Source organism: Lynx rufus, unplaced genomic scaffold (assembly GCF_022079265.1).
Source record: "Lynx rufus isolate CCGP_SWC_20201006 ecotype Redwood Valley unplaced genomic scaffold, mLynRuf1.p SCAF_18, whole genome shotgun sequence".
NCBI lineage: Eukaryota > Metazoa > Chordata > Mammalia > Carnivora > Felidae > Lynx > Lynx rufus.
In genome coordinates, this window is record NW_025814832.1 from 24712112 (window position 1) to 24726797 (window position 14686).

Consider the following 14686-nt stretch of genomic DNA (forward strand, 5'->3'; position numbering starts at 1 on the left):
ATCCGGGCTCCACCACTAGTCCCCAGTGACCCTCTCTGTGGGGCGGGAGCAGGGGTGGGGTGGGGAGCACAGAGGAAGATTTCCCTAAACCCGGCACAGGAAACTGCTCGGCCCTTTCGGTCCCTCAAGGGGTATCCCAAAGTCCCATCCGTTACCAGCACCCTCTGTGTCTGTGATTGGGCTAGGGGCAGGTCAGAGGGAAGAATGGAGGTTAGACAGACGGAAGGACTTCCTGTTGCGCAGCAGGAGGGTGAGGAGGCCCAGATTCTCCTCCCAGCGGTCCTGGGCCCCTGTGTTGGGGCTGGGACTGGAGGGGCAGGGGGGTAGGGGCTCAGCAGCTGGGTAATTAGCCATCGCTCTCAAGCCCTGGGGGAGGGGCCGGCTGGACTGAGAAACCAACGCAAAGTGACAGGGGCAGTTTTGACACGCCGTGGAGCTGACGGGCCCAGGGGGCCAGGGCTTTGGGTTGGGGGGGGGTGGGGTGAAATCCCATCAGATGATTAAAAAATAGGTCAGAGGGAAGAAGCTGCAGCCGGCACTGGGTCCGCGGTGAGAACGCCATGTAGCTTCCCCCGGGGGGCTTTGGGCCAAAATGGGGTGGGGGAGCTGGGGAACATTTGCAGGGGCGGGTGAGCTAGGAGTGAGGACAAGAAGGCTTCGGGCCCAGCAGCTGGCCCTCTGTCTCCCTCAGCGCTGTTTCATGGGGACACTTTGGGACCCTACCCGCAGTCTGCCTTCTGGCCTTCCTGGCCTTCCTGTTGAACCATCTTCTTCCTCGAAGGCAGGAAGATGCAGCCTCTGTCCACCCCACCCCGCCCGCGACATATATACACATTCTATTCTAGAAACCGAGACTGTGGCCCCCTCGGGAAGCTGTTCTTACCTTCTGGCCTCAAGCCCTCCTGCTACAAAGGCAGCCTGCTGACTTATCCCACGTCTCTTGCCCGGCTGAACAAATTCACCTACCCCTGCATCCTGCTTGGGGTCCACTTGGCCCTCCAGCCTGTTCTCAGAGCTTCCGTTTCCCTCTTTCCGTCCTTTTCCTCTTTCCCAACTCCTGCCATGAAGCGTCACAGTGTCCCAGGAAAGGCACAAGACAAAGAAAGGGCAAGGAGGAGTGAGGTAGGGGACCCGGGAGCCCGGGACAGGTTGATGATATCCAAGCACTTAATGGATGGAAGATCGGTGACTGCCTGTATCAGACAGAACTCGGAAACACCACTGAAGTGTGTTCATTCCATGGAAGCAGCTTACAGCCACCTCCCACTCCATCTGCTTACGGTTGGGAAGTTCTTTCAGTTGTCTTCCCACAGCCCCTCGGATTGCAGCTCAGTCCCATTTCCTTTTCTGAGATCCCTCCAACCTATGGAGACGGTAGCCCTGCACTGTGGGAGTGGAATGGTGGCTCCCCGTGCCCTGCTCTGTTCCTCGGAAACCCCGGGCACAGGCGGGAGCCGGCCAGGAACCGGTGTCCGAGCGGAGGGACAAATCAGGCATCAGCAGGGCCATCCTCAGCTCAGTGGACACCTGGGTCCCTCCCACGGCAACGGAGGACACCCGAGGCCATGTTGGCATGAAAATGGATTTGGCTGGGTCTGACCTTGAGTTTAACCCCACTTACCACCCCAGACAAAGATCCGCTGTGACACGCAAGTCTGAGATTTCCCCGGGAGCCTGTCGTCTGCTGCCCACCCCCCTCAGTTACCCAGAAAGTGTCACAAGGCGTCCTGCCAACCTTCTTCCACTAGGGCCATGGGCAGCTGGCACTCTGTGCGGGGCCCTGAGACAGCCCCTGGACCCGCATCTCCAGCCACAGGGGGCACGAAGCTGGTGTGGCCGCCCATCACTGCCCCCCTCCCATGCCTGCTTCCATTTCTTTCCAATCACTGGACCGGAGCCTGACGTGTTCTGTGGGTTGGGGAGGGATGGCTATGGTCAGGCAAGTCCTTAGTAACTGGACAAGAGGCTGTGAATCGAGATACTGGGTCCACCGTTTTCATCTCTCCCTCTCTGTCTGTCTGTCTGTCTGTCTCTCTCTCTCTCTCTCACACACACACACACACACACACACACACACACACACACACACTGACCTAAGGCCACCACCCAAGGCTCAGGGCCCCAGGAATGAGCTGTGTACCAGGGTTCCCGGGCTCCCACTACCCAAGACATTGTGCTGAGTCCAGCTTATACCTTGTCCCATCCCTGAACTTCCAGTGAGTTTGGAAAGTGGAAAAACCTGAGTCCTTCCTGATTATCCCACTCTCCACACTGCTGCTTGGGGCGGGGAGGATGAGACAAGGGAACACCCCAAGCAATTCATGCGTTTGATTTCTTTAGCCGTCACAATGCTATGAGGTCAGCCGGGCAGGGATCATTGTCCTTGTTCTGCAGAGAAGGAAACTGAAGTAGAGAGAAATTAAGTACCTTGTCAAGGTCACACAGCTAGTGACCCGACCGCCTCTGCAAAGAGGATACTGTTGTTCTGCCCATTTTACAGATGAGGAAAACCGATGCTTAATTTCCCCCAGGCTCTCCGTTGTTTTGATTCCTTATCCTTCTGTTCTCCCAAGGTATCCTACCCAGCCCACTTGTGGCTCAGAGTCCTTTCCCTTTCTCTGGAGAAGGGCGAGACCCTAAGGCTTCCCCAGTCACCTGGTGGGCGCTCCCCTGTGCTTTGGGAAGTCAGTCCTTGTGTCCTTTTCTGTCCGATGACCCTGCAGAAATGAACCCCATTCCTCAGCAAATCCCATCCCACTTAGGTTCAGAAGGGGTGGGAAGCAAGACTTAGGAACTGAAAGGGGCAGGGACCGGCTCAGATGCCCAGCCAAGGCCGGGTTGGGCCTGGCAGCAGTGGAGGAAAACGGAAAACGGTTCCAGACAGGAAGAATCCAGGAGTCCTGGTTTCCAGGTGCAGGATTGGGGAGCAGGGGCATGCTTCACTTCTCTGAACTCCCTGCCCCTGGCAACCGGGCCCACTGCCAGACATCCAAGCTGTTAGGTGTTTCTGTCTGAGTTGGGAGGGGACCTGGGCAGCTCTTAGAAATGACGGGAGGAGGCCACTGCGCACGCTCCCTGCCAGGCAGTGCTGTCTCCCGCTCTCTGCCGGCTCCGAAGTTCGTCACACCTTCAGCTCTGCCCTTCTGCTAACAGAACCCGCACTCACTCTCCCTCCTGCTCTCACCTTGGGACCTGTGAGCCAGTGGCTGAGAGGGGGCAGCAGAGCCAGCTGGAGCTACCAGCTGCCCCGCTCCTCCTATGTCACCCCGACTGTCTATGGTTCTAGAGAGCTCTGCCACAGCCTCGGCAGTAGCTCTGAAGACAGTGAGTGTGACTTAAGAACTCCTGTTCTGGGGAGCCTGGGTGGCTCAGTCGGTTGAGCCTCTGACTTTGGCTCAGGTCATGATCTCAGGGTTCCTGGGTTCGAGCCCCTCCTCGGGCTCTGTGCTGACAGCTCAGAGCCTGGAGCCTACTTTGGATTCTGTGTCTCCCTGTCTCTCTGCCCCTCCCCTGCTTGCACTCTGTTCCTCTCTCTATAAAATAAAAACATAAAAAAAAAAAAAAAAAAGAACTCCTGTTCTAGGCTGAGAGTGAGGAGCGGGCTTTCTCTGACAACTTATTTGGGGAAATCGAGGGTCCCATCCTCTGGCCCCAGCTCTTCTCAAGAGCTAAACCGCCCTGAACCTGCCACCATCCTTCTTTAACAAGCCCAGGGAAGATTTCCCAAAAGATAATCTGAGGCAGAGTCTCTTCCTTGCCTACACTCTTCTTCGAGTCTAACCTTGGTCCCTTGCAGAGGGGTGGAAGGGGACAGAGATGAATCGCAGTTTCTTATAAACCTGGTGGCTTCTTGTTCCCCGACGACAATATAGCAGAGGAGCTCTGTGGTTCTGGCTCTGAGTCAGGACCCACCGCCTGGGCGTCCCCAGTGCCATATCCCTCCGCCCCGCCCCAGACTGGAAAATCAGGCTCATGCCTCTGCCCGAGTCAGTGCTTCCCCTGCTTCCCCTCACGATCTCGCTTTCCCCTAAAGGGAGGTATTTCCTCGAAGCTGGGAAAAGTCAAGGGGGCAGAGACCTTGCCAGCTATGGGGAGATGGGGAGGCGGGGAGGCGGACGGTGGGCATGGGGCATGGGGTGGGGGGTGGAGCTAGCCTGCCCTCCCTGCCCTGCCCCTCCCCCACTCAGCCCAGCTCCCCGGTCCAGCTCCTCTAGCTCAGGATGTGTGCTCCAGAGCACAGAGCGTGCGCGCGTGCGTGTGTGTGTGTGTGTGTGTGTGTGTGTTCACACACTCAACACACGTCTATGGCTGTTTCTGGGGGTTGGCTCCCCGCTAACCTCCAAGGGTGAGGATGGGGTGGAGGAGGACACATGTCATGCTTCTGGCGTGTCTATGCGTGACACGCATTTTTTTCCGTGCATCTCCTTCCTATGTTTCTTGTCCACATGCACTCTGCATCCCTCCCAGAATCACACGTCGGTAGCCTAGGTCAGGAAACAAATCCCCTCCCCCTCCTAAAGTGAGAAGAAGCCCCCCCCCCACCTTGGACCTCCCCAGAGGTTGGGGGATTCAGGAATCAGTGAGGAGGTAGGCACTTCCCATTTCAGAAAACTGACTTGCCTTCCGCTCACCAGGGGACCCCCAGCCCTCAGCCAGTGGGGAGTGGGGGGAGGGGGTCGGTTCCCAGACAGGTTGTGCAGACCCTCCACCTTCCCACCTGCATAAAGGCTCAAAGGGACAAGAACCGGGGTCGTGATGACCCGGTTCCCAGACCCTAGGTGAGGACAGGGGAGTTTGGGGAAAGCGAATCCTGGGGAGTGTGGTTAGAATGGCCTGAGTCAGCAATCTAGAACTCACGTGTGCCCACCCCCAGCCTAGGGCAGGCGAGGGGAATGCAGGCACCGAAACAGAAAGAGAGAGATGGGGAGGCAGAGTGAAAGCAGGAGACAGAGAGAGACTGAGACAATGGCCAGTCAGAAAGAGAGTGAGGGCCAGGACGGGGGGACGGGGCTGGGCACTGGGGGCTACGAGGACCCAGGTGATGGGGTGAGGGCAGAAGGGTCAAGGGTACAGGTACAGTTGCCCTTTCTCTTTCTTCACTGGCATCACAGAAGTGCAAAGGGTCAGCACTGAAAGGATCCAAGCCTTTCATCTCAAGAAGAAGAAATCAAGTCTTAATGAGAAAGTCACCAAAAAAAGAAAAAAGAGCCGGGGTAGGACCCACCCGCCTGCCTCCGGTTACTTGACTCCTTTTCTAAGCCCGGAACCGGAATCTGGAATCGGGAGGACCAGGCAGCTGGGATACTCCGTCTCACCCTTCCTCCGTAGGTGAGGCCGAGGGTGGCATGGGGTTGGGGGGAGGGGCCTGGATACTTGTCTTGTATTTGCATGGCAAGTGCACTTCTTCCTTTGGGATGTTACAGATCAATAAAAATAGCAAAACTTTCTAAAGGATGCTTTAACCCCACTTTGCATAACATTGAGATGAAGGGATGCCACTTCCTCCCTTGTGGATGCACAGAAAGGAGGAGGGAGGAAAGGGGGCCAAGAGTTTTAATATCCAAAAGCAGGAGCGCCTGGGTGGCTCAGTCGGTTAAGCATCAGACTTTGGCTCTGGTCATGATCTCAAGGCTGTGAGTTCAAGCCTCTGTGCTGACAGCTCAGAGCCTGGAGCCTGCTTCAGTTTCTGTCTTCCTCCCCCTCTGCCCCTCCCCTGCTTGCTCTCTCTCTCTCAAAAATAAAAAAAAATTACAAAAATTAATATTCAGCTCTTACCTGCCCTACCTCCACCTGGAACCCAGGATCACCTGGGTTCTCTCTCCCTGACTCTGGGAAGGATGGAGAGACCCTGTCCAACTCCAGAACTATCTGTCTACATGACACTGACTGCGGGCCCGGGGCTGGGCGTTTCCCTTCTCAGCCTGGCCTCTCCCATCTCTACCACCCTGCCTGAAAGACCCTCAGCAGAACTTGGCCCAGAGAGCAGAGGGGACTGTTTCCAGGTCACATGGCCACCTGGGGGTGGGGGCAGGGAGGGGAAATTCCAACTGAGCACTCTGGTCCCAGGCCCAGGCACCACCTGGGCCGCCAGGCTGATACCCAGGCCCTGCCCAGAGGACCACTGTGCTCTTTCCCGCCCTCAGCAGCAGCTTGGCTCCTGGCTCCCTTGAGAATTGGAGCTGGAAGACGCAGATTGAGAGGACACCCTTAGGGGCCCTGAGTGTCCTCATCCTCAGCCCCTCCCTGCTCCAAGCAGTTGGACGAAGCGGCCCAGGAATTAATAATGTTACCTCCTACCTTGGTGACCACCCCCCCACCCCCCCCCCCCACCCCCGCAAACCCCAGGGCCCACAGACATGCTGGGACACAGTGCCTACAGCCCTGCCATGCGGAAGCTCGGATCCCAGCAGAAGTTTCCAACACAAACCACATTTCCATCTCTGCCTCTGACTCCTCTGAAGATTTGGGGGGCTATTAAGGTGGGCTTCCAACCCCTTTAGTCATCCTAGGAAGCCAAGCTGAATAGCAGTGACTGATATTCACCCAACCGCAAGCCAATTTTGTGGTTTGAGTTGTTTTCAGAGGAGCAGCACTGCAGGGGCAGGAGGCCCCGGGCACAGGGAGGGGGTGCCTCCTGGACCCCTGCCCCTGCCCCTGCCCAGGGCACTGACAGCCCAGCTCAGGAGGGCCTGGCACTGCCCCCACTTCACAGATGCACATGGAAGCCTTTGTCAACCACCAGGAACACCTCTCCTGTCACCTTCATGCCCACCTGGCAACTTTACTGGTTAGGTTGGCTGCTTCCCTTGATCCAGGGTGAACACTTTTTTTTTTTTTCCTCTTCCCTTTTCATTTTGTTTCATTTCATGTTTTTTCTCCTTTCCCTTCCCTTCCCTTCCCTTCCCTTCCCTTCCCTTCCCTTCCCTTCCCTTCCCTTCCCTTTTTTTCTTCCCTCCCTCCCTCCCTTCCTCCTCCCTTCCCCCTCCCACATCGTTTCCTCACCCCATTTCCTCTTATATATTCCTCTTCCTCAGGAATAATTTAGGAGCTGTAGCAAAGGCAGCAGAGCCTGCTGGAAGCTTCCCCAAATGTACATGGCTTGCCCGGCCCCAAACCCAAACCTACAGACACCCAGGCCCAGTCTCCAGCTCCTTCGGCTGTGGTACCCACTGTCCCCCGGTCCCGAACCACACCTCTTCTCTTCCCTCATGAGCTGGGAAAAGATCAGGATTAGCAATAAGGGATACTTCCCACAGAACGGATTTTAGAAGACTGTCAGAAATACAGAATGCCAAAATGTCAGAGCCAAGAAGGAAATTAAAACCACCTGGTCCAGACCCTTCCTTTTTTTTTTTTTTTTTTCCTTCTCAAATTGAGAAACGGAAGCTCTGAAGAGTGATTCAATGTTCCCAGAGCACGGTTAGATGCGGAGGTCCTCACTCTCAGAACACTCTCGGAGGAGAGGCTCTCCCCACCTCCCCTCACAGGCCCGCAGTTGGGCAGGTGGTGGTGTAGGTGTGGGTGTGTCGATCAGACCCTTTGTCCTGATGACAAGGGAGAAGAATAAGTCAAAGGGGGGCAGGCCAGGCGCAAGGAGGCAGAGAGGTTTGTGTTTTTCTGGAAACACAGGGCATCTCCTTGTCCTCCTCCTGGAAGCCTGCCTGAATTAGCTATGGGCCTGTCCCCCTCCACATCTGGTGGCCACTGCCACGGGAGGGAGAGGGGGGGAGCAAGGGTGAAAGTTGTGTGCCTGAGTGCCAAACACAGCCCACAGCCCCGGGTGACAGAGAAAGAGGACAAGTGAGGGGACAGGAAGTGGAATGTGGACAGGAGTGGAGGGGGTGGGAGAAGGGAGGGAAAGGAGGCACCCCCATGGGGAAAGCATCTGCCCCAGGGTGAGTCAGTGCAGCTCAGGTGCAGGCCTCCTGGGGGCTGCCCATTTGTGGTTAAGCTTTATCATGTGATTTCTATGAAGGATAACAGGGTGGTGGGCCTGCGCTGGCTCTGGCTCGAGCCAGCTTGAAAGAGCAGATTATGTTCACCCCTCCCCAGGGCTCAGGGCCGGCACAACGGCAGCTTGGACTGGAGAGCCGGTTGTTAAACACGGACCAGCACACCACGGGGTAATGGGGTCAGCTTGGAAACCAGGAGCGTGCGTGTTGGACCTCACGCGTGTGCTGGTGTGCACCATTCCCAGGGGCCACGTAGGTCATATGTGAATGCGAGGCAGTGTGTGACTGTGTCCCTGTGGCACCTGGGACATACCCATGTGACACTGTGTTCCTGGTTGTGTGAGATTCTGTGTGTGTATGCCATGTGTGTTGGGAGAAGTGCGTTTCTGCAGGTGGGTGTCGCTGGGGGCCTGGGAAGTGAGGAAGGGTGTGTGTGTGTGTGTGTGTGTGTGTGTGTGTGTAACTGGGACGGTCATGTCCTTTGTGCACCTGGAGCTAAGCGTGACAGGCTGAGTCTGCTGGCTGCTGGGGAGGAGACCCACATGTGCTCACTGCAGGGGATTCGGACAGTGCCCGAGACCAGAGACACATAAATCCCAGAGTTCTGAGGGCTCAGGGTGGGTGGTGGCTGAGAACCCCTCTGCCAAGTCCCACTCGGCCCTCTGCCCCTTCCAGTCCCCGCCTACAGGGAGTGGGATGCCAAGGCAGGCAAGGGGCTCTTTGACCCCAGGGGGAAACTGTCCTCTTCCCTGCCCCTCACCCGTGCTTCTGGGTGAACTATCCCCTTCACACCACCTCCCCGTCCTCCCTGTCACCTCCCAGCCACGGTTTGCTTTTGCTGTCTGGGGAGCAGGAGAGCTCAGCGCCTGCACTACCCACAAGGCCCAGGGTCCCAGGAAGGGGGAGGGACACGATCGATGGGCACACGATCAGCCCCATCCACCTACTTCCCTTCGGGTGGGGAAGACTGGGCTGGGTGTCCCTCTGGAGCAGGGGGCTCTGGCTGGGCTCTCTGCCTCCCCCTGCCCCTCTGCTGAACACCTCTACCCCGGGGGAGTTTCACTCCACCACCCCCTCCCCCTGCAGGCCTCCGGGCGCCTGCAGGGGGATGGGGCCAGTACCCCTTCACCACAGCCACTCTCTGTCCTCCTCTCCCTCCCTGGTCTGAGGTCAGAAGGAGAAAAGCGACACAGGACAGGGTGGAGGAGGACTGAGGGGAGAGACAGGTTTTCTCACCTGTGGCTCTCTAACTCAAATCCCATACCAGTCTGGCTTGAGAACATATGTCTTCTGCCCCTGAACTCACCCTCATCCCTGGAGCCTTCAGACCCCCACCACCTACAGTGGCTGATGGCTCATCTCCTGCCTCTGGCCTGCACTGCCCAAAGCCAGCCCCAGCTCCCAGGCTCAGAGGGAGGGCGGAATCTACCGTGGAAAACATCTAAGGGACCAGATCCCTGGGTTCACCTGGGAAATGTGGTTCAGTGTCTTCACACGGAGTTCTTCCTAAAGTCTAACCTAACGTTCCCTCTTTTGTGCCCTCACTGTGCACCTCACTGGCTACAAGTCGGGCCTTCCTCCCGTCTCAGCCAGCCTTGCCCCTTCAGGTGAGGCTGGACTGTCAGGCAGAAAAAGAGCCAGGCTCCAAAAACGAAAACAAAAGTCTCCGCTGCTCGCCAGGCTCGCCTGCTCTGTGCACCCTGTCCGCCCCCTGCCCCCAGCCACCACAGAAACCCACAGGGCATTGGAGCCTTCATCCCAAAATGAGTCAAGGCCCCTCAGAGGGGTTGAACCGGGGCGCAGGAATTTCCCTTCATGTCGAGCAAGGGCTCCACTTGACATCAACCTCTGTCCGGCCTTCTTGGCCCAGAAGGGGCAAGACTGGCTCCCACACTTGGAGGGGTCCGCTCTCTTATGGGCAAAGCCAGCTGCTGGTCGTGGAAGCGCCTTCTGCCCTGGTCTCTTTTTTTTTTTTTTTTAAATTTTTTTTTTCAACGTTTATTTATTTTTGGGACAGAGAGAGACAGAGCATGAACGGGCGAGGGGCAGAGAGAGAGGGAGACACAGAATCGGAAACAGGCTCCAGGCTCTGAGCCATCAGCCCAGAGCCTGACGCGGGGCTCGAACTCCCAGACCGCGAGATCGTGACCTGGCTGAAGTCGGACGCTTAACCGACTGCGCCACCCAGGCGCCCCTGCCCTGGTCTCTTTTAACACCAAGTTCGCTCCCTAAGTGTGAGGTTAAGGGGGGTGGCGATCCATGCAGAATGCCTAAGTAGGGGCTTGGGGGAAAGAAATGCTGAGGCCCACGAGCTATACTGGTCCCCTGCTTCACAGTGCCCTCCACATTTTCTTTCCAAGGAAGGACTGGAAATAGAAGCTTCTCCCTAGGTCTGAGGCCTCAGGAGACCCTCAAAGGGGTACCAAGGGGCCAGCTGCTAATCTCCTAGCTGCTGCTGCTTTCTCTTGTGTTCAAGAGAGCAAGAAGACTTTTCCGATGGGGAGGGAAGTGCTTGGAGGCGGGGACGGGTTCCAGGGCCAGTGGAGACAGCTGGCAGGAGAGTGGAGGCAGCAGGTGGTCTGGCTGACCCTCGTGGAAGCCAGCAGACTCCCCCTGCCTTGCCCCCTGCACTGCATATATATTCTCTCCCTCCAAAATAGCATCTCTGGAGGGGGGGAAGCGGGGGGAGTTCTCAGTTCACCGTTCGCTCCTTCCCACATCGTGTTCACAGCTCTCTGGGCTGTCTCTCGCGACCTGGTTTCCCTGCCAGGCCCTTCTGCTCTGCCGCCACCCTCACCACTTGGCTCTTCCAGGTCCAGGACCCCTCTGGCCGAGAGGGAGCCTCCTTTCCTAGCTCGGCCCGACTCCCACCTTCAGGCTGTGGCTGCCACGCGGCATTCCCTATCCTGTTTGGGACAGAAGTGAATTCAATGCGCATCAATGAGCACCAAATGCGCTTGTGTGGGGGGGGGGGGCGGCGGGGGCGGGGGGGCGTTTACGCAGTACTCGCTGAGGTGGGTGAGAAATATGTCTAGATGCCACAGTCCTGGTCCTCTTCTCCAAGGAACTCACAAAGGAGAGGTCTGGCACGGAAACTCCCTCCAGGTAAAAGTGGACCACAGGCCTCTCACAGAGCTGGGGGTCCCCGCTCCCTCCCACCCAACAGCCCTCGCACTGGACCCTGGTCCACCTCCGGCCACTGCTAGAATCTACTCACAAGCCCCCGTGCTATTGTTGGGACTATCTGTCATGCAGAATGTTCCCTTGAGCAGTTCCCAGGATAGGCCTGCCCTGGGAAATGCCCAATCTGACAGGGTAGCAGGACGTAGACTGAAGAGAACAATGAGGGCAGAGCTCGGCTCACGTTGTCTTTGAGAAGGGCCCCCAGGGAGAGGGTTCCTGGAGGAGGGAAGGGTGAGTGGACTATGCTCCAAAGAAGGACTGAGGCAGGGCTGGGTGTCTGGGGCATCTGGGGTGTCTGGGCCGAAGGAAGTGGGAGGTCAGGATGGGGTGTCTGCCCACTCTGAGGAGGAAGGAGTGACAGTGGGTGCACTACCCCCACCCCCAACAGGGGCCAGCTGTGGGCCTGGAAAAGGCCTGACCTCCTGCCTCCCTCCCTGCACTGTGGGAGTGTTGGAGGCAAGGAAAGGGAACCTCAAAGAGCCCCCCAGGGAACTACCTCCCCCCCCCTTGTTATTTCTAGCTCCATTTTCTTGGTCAAGAAGGGTGTCAGTGGTAATGCAAATTAGGAGGTGTTGGCCAACACCCATCCTGTCCCCACTCCCAGCCTCTCCCCTCCCTCCCCCCATGCCCACACTCTCACAGCCAACTGGAACATCTGTGAGGCACGCCTGGTGCCCTTGCCTTTGGCAGAATTGGCATGGACGGGGTGGGGGGGGCGCGGGTGAAGCTGTGGCTTCTCAGGGGCTTCTGCCTCTGCCACAGGGACAGGGCAGCCAGCTGATGCCCGGGGCCTCCCCCCTGCCCCAGCCCCCTCTTGCCCTCCGCCTGGCCAGGCCTCCCTGGGTCATTAACATCTGTATAGACAGTGCCCCAGACCAAAGCCTCCTCTCCAGGCTGCCTTGGGAGGGGGCGCTGCAGGCTGGAACCTCCTCAAGGCCCTGCAGACACAGCTGGACCTTAAAGGCACATGGGCAACTAGGGGCCACAGCCCCGAGAGCCAAGAATTTCTCTGGAATCCACCCAGAGAAATTGGAGGAAGGGCAGGAACAGGGGCAGGGTGCTGGAAGATCCCTCAGTTTTCCCAAGAGCTGGCCTCTGCTCCCAGACACCCTGTCCCACCCCATCCCAGTGAGAGAGCCCTCCTTGTCTTCATCCTCGTGTCTGACCTCAATTCTTCCTGCAGAAGCCAAGGTTGCTCTGCTCCTGTCCTTGCTGAGGGAGAAACGGGACTGCGGGAGCTGGCCTGTTCACCCCTACCCTATAAAGATGTCATTGAGTGAGACCCCCACCCTCTCTGTTCTGCATTAGTCCTAATCAGCAGGGTGAGTCGTTTCTCATTAACACGGCTGACTCACCCACACACCCCTCCTCTTTGTCAGCGATCAGCTTCTCCCCTGACACACACACACACACACACACACACACACACACACACACACACGCACCCACACATTCCTGCACATGCACATGCGTGCACGCACACACACCACCAGCTTCTGAAAGGAGCTGTTTCGTTCCTCAGGGGATCACCTGACAGCCTCCACGGGGACCCCGAAGAGGGACAGGGGTCTCCATGGCCTGGAAGGTCTGGCTAAGGAAATCCTGGTGGGGGAGGGGCAGGACTGCAGGGTCCCCAAAGACGAGGCAGGTCGTGGGTGAAGGAGGGACTGAGGGCAGAGCAGCTGGAGCTGGAGAGAATGTTGTTGGGCGCTGGACCTTCACTGGGCAGTTGGAGACAGACCCACGGCAGCTTGGTTTCTGTGAAGTCCTCCTGACCCCTACCACATCTGGCTCTGGGTCTGTGCTGGCGAGAGCGAGCGGGTCCCTTGGGCGTCTTCTCCAGACGCGGCGGGGTCTTCCCTCCACTTTGCCCCTATGAAAGTTGTGTCATCCTCCTCACTTTTCCAGAAGCCTGGTGATCTGGATCCCTTGCCCCCACACTCTCTCAGCCCCTCATGCCCCCCGCATTACTCCCACAGAGCCACAGGTAGCCAGAGCAGCCAGGGTCCTGTCTGATCACCATCCCACTCGGGAGGAGAGCGATGAGTGTTCTGGGCAGGGCTTCTCAGTCCTCCTTCAGCACCCCCCCCCCACCTCTCACGTCCTCTCCTGTGGGGGGGGGGTCATTAAATGAAAGCCTGCAGTTCTGAAGGACCCGGGCTGGGGACACTAGCTTTCCCCCCTTCCCTACCCAGCCCGTAGCCACTTTCTGCCCTGTAACTGAGCCAGCCCCTTCCCAAGTCCCTAAAAATCAAGGAGACAAACTGCCAAAATATGCACCCTCTGTCCCCATGCGCCCTTCACCCCAGTGACCCGGAAGATGTCTAGGTGTGGGATACCTGGGTTCCCTCGCGCCTTTAGACATGCCAAGGACCGGAAGTGGCTACCTAGGTCATGCCCCTACCTGTAGCTCATTCCGGGTCATCCTTTCCCCCTTTCCTCAATGAATGGGATTTCTCTTTGCCTCGTGTCCCTGTACCACCCCTAACTCACTCATGCCCTTCTAGCAAATGTTTCCAGAGATCCAAAGAGGACCCAGACCCAGAAACCTGGGTGCTGCCTTCTTCCACAGGAGCTGACCGAGATGGAGGAGACCCAGGTTGCACTGAGTGCCTATGTTCCACAAGGCTCCAGAACCTTCTTTCCCATGGCTTATGAAGCCATGTCCCATAGGGATGGCTATTCTCACCTTTCCTGGCACTCAGGATTTGGCTGCAGATGGAATCAAGGCTGGAAGAACTTTTAGAAGCCAGCTGTAGTCGTTAACTGCAACAGAGGAGCAGGGGAAGCTGGGCCATCTCCCCACTGGGGTCTGGACCTTGGTGCTGAATGGGGAGGAATCCTGCATCTGGAGCTGAACCTTGGGACTTCGATGAGCAACTGTTCCAGCCTTTTAAGTGAATCCTGGGCCTGAAAGGGTCACATGGAAATGAAAGGCACCCAGAGTTGGTGAATACAGCTGAGGCCTTTCCTGCACACAGAGGGCACCGCCCCGTCTGGGGCAGAAGTCACAGGTTCATGGCCTGGCTTTGACCTCCCAGTCTGTGGGGCTTTCAAGGCAGCTGCTGAGCCTGGGGTCCAGTCCCTCTCCTGCTCTCAGAACCACGAGGACATGGAACACGGATGTTCTTTCTCTTAGAGGCCCAGCTTGGTTCCTGGCATGCAAAAATCATTTGATGAAGAAACAGCTGCTGCTGAAGCCCCAAGGCTTCAGAACCTCTACCTGCCAGACCTGCTGGGAGGGAAAATTCGAGTCCCAGACAGCTGCTCAGGGCTGGCTGGCTGGCTGCATTGTCACAAAGACACCCTCTACTGCTCCGGATCTCTTTTAAATACACTCCATGTCAGGGTGCCTGGGTGGTTCAGCCAGTTGAGTGGCCGATTCCTGATTTCAGCTCAGGTCATGATCTCCTGGTCTGTGAGTTCGAGCCCCGAGGCGGGCTTGGCACTACACGGAGCCTGTTTGAATTCTCTCTCTCTCTCTCTCTCTCTCTGCCCCTCCCTTGCTCTCACCCTCTCTCAAAATAAAAAACCATCAAAATAAAGAAAAC